We start from the raw sequence: 10,971 nt of genomic DNA on the forward strand, positions 1-10,971 counted from the left end.
ATTCGCATCTTTTCGTGGTATTCAGATGTAGTATTGAAAATGGTTGCGATCACTTCGTCCGCCATATTTGGATTGCAATAATATAAATATTACACTTTGTTGTCAAGGAAACTAGCTCGGCTCCGTCTAGCGTCAGTTAAATTTGAACGCTCACAAAATTGAGCTTCGTCATTCACAAGATCGATCTCAGATCGATCTTCTCGGATCGATCTTAAAGCGAGCTAAGTGTGAACAGGCCCTTTGTATCACTTTTTATTAAATACTTTTTGAAGGTAATTATGGAAACTACATGTTTCTTCAAGTTAGAGCTTAATAATAGGAAAGATATACTCAATGCAATAAGATAGGGAAGAGTGCTTACATTTTCAATCTCGCAACATTTTTTAGGATATTGAAAAATATGAGAAATGTCCCAATGATTTCATTGTCATGGAACATAAATGGTTCAGTAACAAGGATGCCACAATGGAAAGAAATAAATGGCACAGAACTTTGCACACATTGTTTACTCTGCATTGATCTAATTTTATCAACACAAAGGAATATTTTATTGTATATTTTTTAAAACTTCTATATACAATGTTTTTAAGGTGATGCAATAATCTGTGGTTGCAAATTAACCAATGCTGCACAGATAGACACAACAGAATCAAATATGGTTTCATTGTTAATGGGATTACACCTTGTAATATACTAAATGACTTCAGTCGTAAATAAATAAATAAATCACATAACAAAAAAAAAAAATAAGTAAATAAATCACATAACACAAAATAAATCACATAACATAACATCTTGAATAAATCACATAACATCTTGAGACTAGGGAATCTTTTGATCCTGACCAATGTGAATATAAATTGCTCATAAACTGAAAGTTTAGCCCATGTAGAAGTTTTGTGTATCTATAAAAATGATTAAGTGCTTATCATTCATTATACATAGGTAGCTATTAACTGCATTACACAACTATTAACTTGAGTATTTACTTGAGCAATATGTATGATTATATATTACTGTACCCTAGCACTGCTCTTTTTTTTCTTGTTTATATTTTGCTGTTTTCTTCCTCTCCATTTGATAAGCCTGGAAGCCTTTGCTTTCACGAACTCAAAAAGTATTTTCAACATTTCACCTGGAAGGCCTACAGATAAATTAATTCAGAGTAGCTCACAAAGTCCTTTATTATTTTCACTAGCTTCCAACATAAGCAATTATATCCCGTTATAATCAACATAGTAAAAAATGAAATTTTATACCTGTATAATGGGCTGAATCATTAACTACATTTTCTGAAAACATGCATTTCTGTATACTGCTGGTGTTAACAAATGACTCAGTCGCATAAGTTTTAAGATGTTCATGAGTTAGGCTGGTTTGAGCAGCAGCATCTTTTTTCTTTAAAACAAGAAGTTCGTCTTGGTCCTTTTGGATATCACGGGAAGTTATACTATTTTCACATAAGGATAGGAGGCCATCAGCTGCGTCTCTTTTAGCGTATTCCCTTTCGCTCAAGCAAAGAAGAGCCTCTGCTGCATCTTTTTTGGAGATTGACGCTCGTTTTAGTGGCGGATTATATACCCTCGTCATTGTTTATTTTCGTTTTCCCGTTAGTTTTCTTCTCTATATGAATTTAAAATGATGTATAAGGCTATAAAACGTTCGGCAAGCTTTCGTATAATTCACACTTACATTCTTAATACTTTGTATCGCTGACATAGGGTGTGGGTTATCTACAGTAGGACCATTTTCTCCTACATAATGAAGACTGCAAATATAACTGTCTTTCGAACACACAAATCTGTCACCTCGATGACACCCACGAATCCAGCGCTCTCGCTTGTCGCTATAGTATTTCTCCCCAGGAAAATGTAAAAAATACTTTGCTTCTACTTGCGTCTCGTTTTAAACGATCAGGATACCGCGAATCGCTTTTGCAGGTTCCCCAAGCGCACCTCTTCGTCGTAACCATTGTTATAAAATTACTCCGCCATGTTTGTCCGAGTTTTTCTCTTTAGCAAACACGTGTTTCCACATATATGAAAACCGCCAAAATGGTGTATTGTCGACTTTGTTAAGTACTGATCATCTTGAGTAACGCTTGACTTGTCACTAATCAAGCTCAAATTCTTGTTACATTCTAACGCTTCGATAGACTTCACTACGTTACTGGAATTCGAGTTCCATTTTCGCAAGTTGAATCCACACTTGGCCATCAGCTGCTTTGTTTCCTTGTATATTTGCAAAGCGGTTTCATTGGTTTCAGCACCGGACACAAAATCATCGACATACAGAGAATTTTTCAAGTGTTCAACAGTTTCTGGCTCCTGTTTCTCGTGTGTTTTCAAATGATGGTTGATAGTAGCTCCAAGAATAGCTGGCGAAGGTCGTAGACCAAAAACCAATCGACAAAACCTTAGCTTTAATACTTCTGAATGAGGATCCCTAATATCCCTTAGCCACAAGAAACGAAGCATGTCTCTATCTTCCTTGTCAATTCCAATCATTAAGAATGCTTTCTTAATGTCAGCAACTAGCCCAATCTTGTTTTGTCGAAATTTGACGAGCAAATCAAAGATTTGTGGAATGAGGTTCGGCCCGGTCAGTAAGCAATCGTTTAGTGAAAAGTACGCAAGTTCGTCGTAGCAGATTCATCATATACAACGCGTAGCTTCGTAGTAACCTTATCCTTTCGTATGACACAATGATGGGGAAGATAGTGAATTTTTCCACAATCCTTATCAGATGCCGGAACGCTTTCGACTATTCCTGCTGCCAATTGTTCAGTAATACCATTATTGTATTCTTCAAGATTTTGTGGATCCTTTAGCAATTTTCGATGCAATTATCTCAATCTATTATGACAGAGTTCGTAATCGTCATCAATTTGCACATGATTGTTTTTCCGTGCGGGAATTAACTTGCACCAACTTCGTAGCGTGTTCCAGTGAATCGAATATTTCGCACAAAATCTTGTTCCTTGGGTGAGTTATCCGAGTCAATGGAGTCAATGCCAACGTTCTCAGTTTCCCAAAAACGCTTCAATGATATTGTTAACTCATCCCTATCGGTTACGACAGTAGAATTATCAAGGCAGTCGGCTGCTAAAATCCTCTGTTCAGAATATGTCCGTCTGATTTTCGTGATGACCATCCAGACAAAAGCCATCCCGATTTGCTGCTCATCGCTGTTGGACCATTTTCTCCTCGTACGACATCACCTGTGACTACGTCCCAATAATGATCAGCTCCTATCAAGATGTCGATTGAATCACAGCTACCATTGTTATCGGAAGAATCAAAGTCTACAAGTTCTAAACCATGGAGATGTGGATATTCGTCTATATTTATCCTTGTAGGAAGTGGTGCACATATTGTTAGAAATGCGATTGCTTTAATCTCTACTACCTCACCTCCACTCTTGTTTGCAATGCTCACCTTGAACACTTCGCAGCTTTCTCGTTTACTCTTGCTTTCGCCAAAGGTATTTAATTGAAGTGTCTCCTTACCAATTTAACCTTAACCGGCCTTGAAGTGACCTTCGAATGTAAGACCTTTGGCTTCCAGTGTCAAAGCGAATTCGTGCTGGAACCGATTTTGATCCATTTGATACGAGAGCTCTGGCCGTCTGCAAAAGAACACTTCTCTTGACAGTTCGTGTGACAGCTGTTGGGGTTGGAGAGTTTACACCTTCTGATACTTTCTGTGGATTGGTGTTATCAATTGCTGGACTGTTGGTAGCAGGATTGCTGCAAATAGATTGGTGATACCTCCCGGAACAATGTCGACATTTTCTTGTGACGATACACTTGCTTGCTTGGTGTCCCTTTTTCAGACAAATAAAGCAACGGTTGGAGTCCCTTAGAATTTTAACTCAAGCTTCCCTTCCCTTTACCTCTTCACAAGATGCTGAATAATGTGATCCTTGACAGTATACGCATTTAACCTTGAAGCTACAAGCACCGTCTTTATCATTTTTTGTCACTACAAATGTTCCAGCTGTCGATGGCTTGTTGGGCTTATCTTTGTTCTGGGGGGTTTCAATCAAACGCGATGACTCGCTCATTTCACGTGCCTCAACTTCAAACTTTATGGTTTTGAGTAACTTGTCAATTTGCCAAACATCACCAGTAGCTGTTCGTGCGACCTGCAATCGTATTTCACTCGGTAGTTTGGACATAATAATTGGTATTAGCAGACTGCCGTAATAGTTGGAAGATACCCCAAGCGAATCAAGTCCTCGCACTTGAACACTTATTTAATCGAAAACATACCTCAATTGCCCAGTACGATTTTCAGAACATGCAAATATTTGTAGGATTTGATCCATATGTGCGGCAATGACCTGTTGGGTTCAATCAAATCTATCTTGCAGAATGGCAATTGCTGCGTCATTATTTGCGGATGTTAAAGTGCTTATATTACGAATTTTAGCCCCCCTTTTTTATGAGCTTAATTGAAAATTTGGATTATTTGAAGAACTATGACATGTGACTGGACTTAAACAGATAAATATAAGTTCCTTAATTTTGCCTCCAAAGTCGGGTACTATTTGCGAATTTTTTACGACGCCATATTGATACTTGTGACGTAGATAGTTGAACACGTCTTTTTCCGTCAATATAATATTATATTATAGGAGGTGATTTTGTTATCGTTTTTCTTGTCTTAAAAACAAATAATGACAGCGTTTTCGATAAAATATTAAAAAACAAGTTTTTCGGAAAGTATGGCCTCAAATCAGTGCTCAGATAATTCGAATTTGATGTCTGAATGCGTATCTGATTCGAACTCGGAATCCGTGGGTTATGTCGAGCATTTAAACGACTTCGCGCATGACGATGAACCGCTCGCAGGAAATGGTGATGAAGTGCATACTCCAGATGATCCCGATGGAATTCTCCCTGCGACATTAGAACAACGAAGTGATAGCGTAATTCCACTCGGTGAATGGTAAGTTGTTGTTTTCTCCTGTTTGTAATATACATAAAGTTACTTTATAAACCTAAATGCTCCCACGTTTCAGGTGTAATTGGCAATGCTGTCATACCGATTTGTTAGAAGGCACATTAGTGTACAGATGCTGTAAGGAAATAGGACCAGCTTTGCAGAAAATGACATTCGATAGCAGCATTGAGAAAATATCATGCATAACACAGCATGCCAAATTTGGGCCTTTAGTTCATGAGGCTGTCCTTGAAAACGTCGGGCCACTATTGAGAGATAGGAATGGACGCGCTTATCGCCGCCAAGCATCACAATCATTAAATATGTAAGATTGTAAATTGTATGAGAAACAATGTTATCATCAACATTGTTTCATCAACAATAATTAGTCCAACCTTTTTATTTACTTCAGGTACTTGAGAGCTGTGGCATACAGATGGTTGATGCCATGGTTTTGTGGGTCTATGGGATGGGAGAATACTCGGCCTTTACCTGCTTGTGTTTACCACTTTATTCGGAAAGCATATCTAAGTGGTAACACAAAAGGTTACATACCATCAGAGGGGCAATGATGGAAAGGTCTTTTAACTTGTTCACTGTAGTAGAGACTGTTGACCTTCTTTGCTGAGTTTAGAATTGTCAGGAAATATGCCTAGATGAAAACCAAATAGGAGATACATGGATGCACTATATAAATTGACATGCAGTTTAATTGTTTGAAACAAGAGTAAACAATAAAAACAAATTGGTGCAGCTACTGAGAGGTTGAGCTGAAAGAATTAAATGAAAGAAAATCTTTTCTTCAATGTCAGTCTGGGAAAAAAGACAAAAGAAAAAATATATGGAATTAAATCATAGCATAAATGTAAAAATGGAAGTGCATACTTCAACATGCTCAGCTCCATCACTAGTAGATGGTACTTCCTCATAGGTTTTTCGTCGATAGTAATAAATGTATCCTCGCAGGAGCAGATAACTGACAACCACAGTTGACTCGCTGTTATGAATTTAAGGTTTTTACCTTGATTTTCATCAAAAAATTGCTTGCCGAATCCCAAACACACACATACATTTTCCTCACTCTTTCCTCAGGAGTGGGTGGGAAATTGTGAAATTTTCGGAAAAGCGGTCAATTTCGGTAAATCTCAGCGGCAAAGGACGAAATCCGCCATTTTTTTGGCATCATCAGATATCTAAGGCCGCGCTTGAGATAGCCGCTCCAGTTATAATACAACTCAATGGTCACAACTCATTAGCATACCGATCAAAAAGTTCACAAAAAAATGCTGAAAATCGTGACTTTGAACGTCCGTAAAATCACTTTCACCAATAAATTTCAATTATAATTCCAGATTTAAAATCACTGAAACAAGGTCTTTCAATTTAGCTAATAAAAATGGGGGGCTAAAATTCGTAATATAAACACTTTAAGGTAAGTCCCTTTATCGAACGTGCTGCACTACCCTCAAGTAATGAGAATAGGTAATTGAATTTGTTTACCTTAGACATACTCTCGTTGCTGTGAATTGTAGCATTGTGTAAGTCCCAAAAGGCGTTCCATTCTGTGATCTTTCCACTGAATTATGGCAATTGAAGTTTGGGAAGCTTTGGCATCATTATCGCTGGTGTTGTTCTGATAGGGGCATTCAAAGTCGTAGAGTTCGTATTAATCACTTCATTCGTAATCGTATCAATAGCATTCGTGTTCGTATAGACCGTATTCGTGTTCGTATTAACCGCATTCGTGTTCATCGTTGCTTATCGTTGTGTTACTCGTGCTTGCTGTTTCTACCACTAAAGGAATCTGTTCGACTTGTGGTGTAGGACTTTGCCTTCTTTTTATAGTTTCTTGACAAATCTCCGGCAGGGGCGAATCTAGGATTTTTCAAACATCAGTCATAAAATGTCGGAGGCGCTCCGCACCTGGGGGGGTCTGAGGCATTCTCCTCTGAGAAATTTTGAATTTCAGAGCCTTGAAAATGCCATTTTCAGCGTTTTACAGCAATATAAAATATATATTGTGGGCATCGTTTTTGCGTAAATACAACACATTTTGCTTACGTTTTTTCAAAAAAAAAATGAAAACCTCTATGTAATGAGTTAAGTTAGAAATTTGGTACTACAAGTGACAGTTCATAGATATAGAAAAGCTCAGACTTCAAACCATGCAAGTTTATTGTAAACCTTTACCCATCTCCACATCAGTGCCAGCAAATTCACCTTTTGAGAAAAAACTCAAAATTTTTTTCTGCCAAAGATTAAGCAAAAATTATCAGAGTGAAAATTTGCAGTTAAGGACAGCTTAATGCCATAAATGTTTATTAGGCATTTCACTTGGCTATTATCTTCTACAAGGTGTGCTATATAGCAATCACTAGTAGCATTGTATTATCAAGTACAAACAGAATGTATTAGTCAGTTTACGTATGCGAAGTGCCTTAGTTATGTATAATCATTCAGTTCTTTATCTTGTGATCTAATTCTAACTTTTCTTTTTAGTTGGAGGTTACAGCTGTAGACACTGTGGAAGGATGTATACCTATCCCGACTATTTAGAGAAACATTTAAAACGATGTCCAATGCTTGTTTGTACGAATCCCTGGGAATGTCCACGTTGTGGTCGAAAGTACAGTAGTGAAGACTATCTAAATGCTCACATGAAAAATGAATGCGGAAAAAATCCACGATTAAAACGACATGTGAGTGTTCAAACTGGAGAGAAGCCTTACAAATGTGAACATTGTGGTAAAAGATTTATACAGCTTGCTCACTTAAAACGTCATGGTATTATACATACAGGAGAGAAACCTTATCAATGTCAACATTGTGGTAAAACATTTTCACAGAATTGTCATTTGAATCAACACCTTAGGATACATACAGGAGAGAAACCTTGTCAATGTCAACATTGTGGTAAAACATTTTCACAGAATTCTCATTTGAATAAACACATTAGGATACATACAGGAGAGAAACCTTATCAATGTGAACATTGTGGTAAAACATTTTCACAGAATTGGGATTTGAAAAAACACCTTAGGATACATACAGGAGAGAAACCTTATCAATGTCAGCATTGTGGTAAAACATTTTCACAGAATTGTAATTTGAATCGACACCTTAGGATACATACAGGAGAGAAACCTTATCAATGTCAACATTGTGGTAAAAGATTTAATAAGAAGAATAACTTGAAACAGCACGGTAAGATCCATGTTTGTAAGAAACATTTATGATATGAATACTGTGGCAAGGGATTTACAAAGGATTGATTGAGAGTAAGGCTGACAAGGAGGCCTTCGCCCTTCTAATCTTGTGAAGGACTGCCATCATGAAAAAATGCAATCCTTAGAGAAATTATGATGGAGGTAATCAGTGACGAAATTAGCCCGATCTTTTACTCCCACAATTTAAATTTTTCGATGTCTTTACAAAATTGGTTCATTTTATTGTCTTCCAGTGATTGAACACAAAAATATTTACATTGTAGCAGTGAAAAACGTGCTGGCTTTGCTATTGGGGGTCACGTTTTTCATCCCACCATGTAATTTAATATTATATAAATAACTATTTTATATAAATCCCTAATTACTTGTAATTTCATGTCTGGTGATGTCTTGAGAGTCAAGACAAAACTTTACGCTTCTAAATAAATATTTCTTTTTTATACGTTATTTTTGTATTGAATGGCTCTTTTAAAAGCACTTTGCTGGACTTTAATATTTATATTAAGAATTCGCTTCCCGCCCGGTATATCCCTGTTTACTACCCTGTAAATATATGCTTATGTAAAGCCTCAAGTAAAATTTATACCATTTAATCTCAAGATTTCTTAAGTTAAAGACGAAAAGTAATTATTAAAAAACCTTTTATCTTTATTTCTGATTTATTGCCGTGATGGCTTTTTTAAAAGTCTTATGTTGGGCTATTATGTTCATTATGAAAATGCGCTTTCCTCCTAGCAAATCTCTGGCCACGATATTTAATCGTCATCTGCGTCTTTCTGGCTTTCACGTTTCATTTAATTTCAATATTAGTGAAATGAGTTGACAGTTTAACATCATATGGTTATGCCAGAAGAAAGATTCTGTTACAATCACTTGCTAAATGGTGAGAACACAGGAAGAAAAGAGTATTTTGGGCAAAAATGATGCTCATTTTTAAATGATTTTTTTTCTCCCTACAATACCCTTACAATTTAAAGTTTTCCCCGTAGGCTTCCCCTACCACCTACAAACCACTAAATCCCGCTACTGTAGAGGATTTCCCCTACGAGTGGTGGCAGCACTGTTAACAATACTAAATATATATTACCTTAACAATTTTTGTTAAATTAATACTACTTTAAACTTTTTAGTTCCACATGATGTCAATTTCCATTGACAATTGGGTTGTGTTGTGAAATATGGCTGCAGTGTAAATAACCGCTTTGAATTTTATATTTTTTTATGAAATGAACAGTCAATGGTGAGCACAAATTGGCAAACTTTATGATGCTTAAGTTTCGTAAAATGGCGAAAAATATCGGTATCGGCACAATATCGGCATTTTAATATCTGCTAATTGGTATATCGTTAAAATATGTATAATGGTGCATCACTAGTGATAACATTTTAACATTTCTCAGAACCCAAGAATACCAGGCATGGACAATACCAACAAGTCATTATGTACAATCAAAGCTCCAGGTACTGAAACATAAATTCCCTCTTTGTTTTACAAATCAAGGTTTCAAATTTCAAATGATCAACAATAAATTTCAAATGATGAAGCCTCTAACCTCTTTAGAAAATGCGAATGAAATTGCAGCAGTTTTACAAGAAGCAGTGGAAACAGCGAATAACTACACCTTTTCAACCTTGATGTGTATGTTTGCTTTGTCCACAGTAATTCAGTCATGAATAGCACACTGGAATGTATCGATGTTTTGACTGGAATGTATCGTTTATGAATGATGAATGATATTGTTTGATAAATGGGTGTATAATGTATAGATGATGAATGATATTGTATGATAAGAGGTGGTATATTGTATAGATGATGAACGATATTGTGTACGATAAAGTTATGGAGAACGCTGGAAGAAATCAAATACTAATATTCGTGCACTCAAGAAAGGAAACGGGTAAAACAGCTCGTGCTGTTCGTGATATGTGCTTAGACAAAGATACACTTGGTTTGTTTTTGAGAGAAGATTCAGCTAGCACGGAAGTGTTGAGGTATGTACAAGTACAAAGACCTCTTATGGACGTACTACAGTATCCACCATTATCCTTTGTAAATCATACAAATAATAAATGACCCTCCATAGTTAAAATAATTGATTTTAGGACGGAAGCTGATCAAGTGAAGAATGGCGAATTGAAAGATCTTCCCTATGGCTTTGCTATTCATCATGCAGGAATGACTAGAGTGGACAGAACTTTGGTCGAGGATTTGTTTGCAGATAAAACATTCAAGTCCTTGTTTCAACTGCTACACTCGCTTGGGGCGTCAATCTTCCTGCTCACACTGTTATAATTAAAGGAACTCAGGTGTGTACTGGGGATGTATGTGTACACTAACTCCAACACTCGCGTGTGTTTTAATCGTTCTACTTATACGTAAGGGACTCGGGTGTCCTGTAGGGATATATTTTAACATCATCTCCAATACCCACGTAGGTAATAGTCATTCTGCTTATACAAATCGAAAGATGCGATTAGATTTCAGGAATGTTTTATATAATTCCGCCTGTTGATATATATATCGTTCGAAATTTCTACAAATAGATTTACAATCCTGAGAAAGGTCGTTGGGTCGAGCTGGGTGCTTTAGATGTCCTTCAATTGTTAGGGCGTGCAGGTCGACCTCAATATGACTCGAAAGGCGAAGGAATATTGATCACCAGCCATTCTGAACTTCAATATTATCTGTCTTTAATGAATCAGCAAGTGAGTAACATTCACTTTGCGTTATATGAAGTATTCTTTTACATTAATAATAACACGTATAATAACACTATAACATTTCATAACACGTATAG

At 36.6% G+C, this 10,971-nt stretch overlaps 1 long non-coding RNA gene across 1 annotated transcript; it reads left to right on the forward strand.

Annotated features, from left to right (window-relative positions):
* The first annotated feature begins 241 nt into the window (after positions 1 to 241).
* On the forward strand, positions 242 to 711 carry LOC124455307. The gene is made up of 2 exons (XR_006951795.1): positions 242 to 272; positions 388 to 711. It is a non-coding gene; the product is annotated as an uncharacterized LOC124455307 (long non-coding RNA).
* The last annotated feature ends 10,260 nt before the right edge of the window (positions 712 to 10,971 follow it).

Source organism: Xenia sp. Carnegie-2017, unplaced genomic scaffold (assembly GCF_021976095.1).
Source record: "Xenia sp. Carnegie-2017 unplaced genomic scaffold, XeniaSp_v1 HiC_scaffold_30, whole genome shotgun sequence".
Lineage (NCBI taxonomy): Eukaryota > Metazoa > Cnidaria > Anthozoa > Malacalcyonacea > Xeniidae > Xenia > Xenia sp. Carnegie-2017.